This window comes from Capra hircus, chromosome 5, assembly GCF_001704415.2.
Source record: "Capra hircus breed San Clemente chromosome 5, ASM170441v1, whole genome shotgun sequence".
Taxonomy (NCBI): Eukaryota; Metazoa; Chordata; class Mammalia; order Artiodactyla; family Bovidae; genus Capra; species Capra hircus.
The window spans coordinates 100,883,912-100,886,259 of NC_030812.1; positions in this window are offsets into that span (position 1 = coordinate 100,883,912).

Consider the following 2,348-nt stretch of genomic DNA (forward strand, 5'->3'; position numbering starts at 1 on the left):
TGTGAGCATTTACTTTTCTCTTGCTGCTTAGAGAATTCTCTCTTTTTCTTGATTACAGTAATGTGTCTTGGGGATGATCATTTTGAATGAACTCTGAGGAGTGACCTATTAGCTACATGAACTTGGATGTCTAAATCTCATCAGATTTGGGACTTTTCTGGTATTATTTCTTGAAGTGCAATCTCTGTCCCTTTCTCCCTCTTCACCTTCCTGGGACTCCAATAATGTGCAGGTTGTTTCTGTGAATGTTGCCCCATAGTTCACACAGGTTCTTCACACTTGGTCATTCCTCTTTTCCTTTGTCCCCTGGCTGGGTAATCTCAATGGTCCTGCCTTCTGAGTTACAGGGTCTTCTGCTGTTGTTGATGCTCTAGGCAGCATTTTTCATTTTGTTGCATGTCATTCATTGTAGCCTTAAGCAACTGATCCAACCAGTCCATCCTAAAGGAAATCAGTCCTGAATATTCATTGGAGGACTGATGCTGAAGCTGAAACTCCAATATTTTGACAACCAAATGTGAAGAACTGACTCATTAGGAAAGACCCTAATGCTATGAAAGATTGAGGGCAGGAGGAGAAGGGGATGACCAGGGATAAACATGGATGATGGCATCACGACTCAATGGACATGAGTTTGGGCAAGCTCTAGGAGTTGGTGATGGACAGGGAAGCCTGGCGTGCTGAGTCCATGGGGTCGCAGAGTTGGACACGACTGAACCACTGAACTGAACTGAATCTTAAGCATCTGAATTTCTGTTTGGTTCATTTTTCTGTTTTGTTCCTTCTGTTTTTCTCTTTGCCTCACTGCAAAGCTTGAGGGATCTCAGTTCCCCTACTGGCATTGAATCCAGACCACAGCAGCAAGTGCATCGAATCCTAACCACAAAACCATCAGCAAACTCCCTGTTTACTTCCTTTTCATGATTTCTATCTCTGTTAAAAAATATGAATTTATTCTGTGAAGTAACACCCTAGCTCAACAATTACTGAGCTTGAGCTCTAGAACCCGCAAATCACAAATAGGAGGTGATGCTGCAACCCTTGAAGCCTGGGTGCCTAGAACCTGTTCACAATAAGAGAAGCCCTCACATAGAGAAACGTGCTTGCTGCATTTAGAGAAAGCCCATGTGCAGCAACAAAGACTCAGTGCAACCAAAAATAAAAACATTAATAATGATGATGATAATTTTTTTAATCTTATTTTCTTCATATGTTGTCTTCCTGAATTTAATCGTTTATCTGTGTTTTCTTGGAGTTCACTGAGCTTCTTGCATGTGTGCCTTATTTCATCATATGTCATCTATTTCATCACTTCCCAAGTGAACAGCCATGTGAGCTGCCCTGGAAGAAGCCCTGGGCATCTTCCCATCCCCAAGCACAGCCTAGAACTATGAAGAGTGCAAGCATGAGTGGAGGTTGGAGCCCTAGAAACCATCCAGAGTCATCAGCCAAGAAACTGGGGTGGGTCCAGCTCAGAACCAGGCCAGCACTCTCAGGTTTTATATTAGTTCAGCAGCTTCTCCACATGTCCACAATGGAATTGGCCGGGCGGTGGGGGTGCAGAGGGTTTGCAGGGGTAGTGCTGTGTAAACGTAATCTTTACTTTGCCACTTCTTCATGAGAGCCTCTCTCTACCCTGAGGAGTCACAGCAGGATCACAGTTCCATTTTCAGTAGTAACCAGATTAAAGCAATCTTGAAACAATCTTGAAACACTCTTGAAATATCTGAAAAAATAGATGTTTTCAAAGAAGCCCCTTGGTCTGAAATTCTTCCTCTAAGAGATCAGTCATGTCAGATGGCCTCCATGCATATCTCTGAAACATAAATAGCCAAATGTTCCTGATCTTTCTATCTACATCCATTCTTCTGGATCCCCTCTGCCTACGTCTCCACTTTCTTGCCCTCTTGTCCCACCTGAGTACAGGGTGTGGGTGAGCACCAAGTTGCCTTCCATCAACTTGAAGATGTATATGAACTGATATAATTCTCTTAGAAGGAGAGATCCTTGGAGAGACAAGAAATAGCAGCATCCTGAAGAAATAGTGGGAAGAGATGGAGAAGAAAGAATGGATTTAGAAGGTTTGGATAATCAAAAAAGACATGGGAGATGAGCAAAGAGGTGTCTGTATCCACTAAAGGAATAAATGAGAGATGAAAAAGGAAGAGGTAGCTATGCACAGTTAGATTTTTAATTGGCCTGTGAATATTGAGGCAGAATAAGGAAAGCTGTATCTATTCTTTCCCACCAGCCAACCTCCCACTTTGAAGCTCACATCCGGTCTGGTGTTCAAGAACAAGCTACAAACACAGATATGTTTAGAACTGTTTTTTATTTTTTCCCATGAG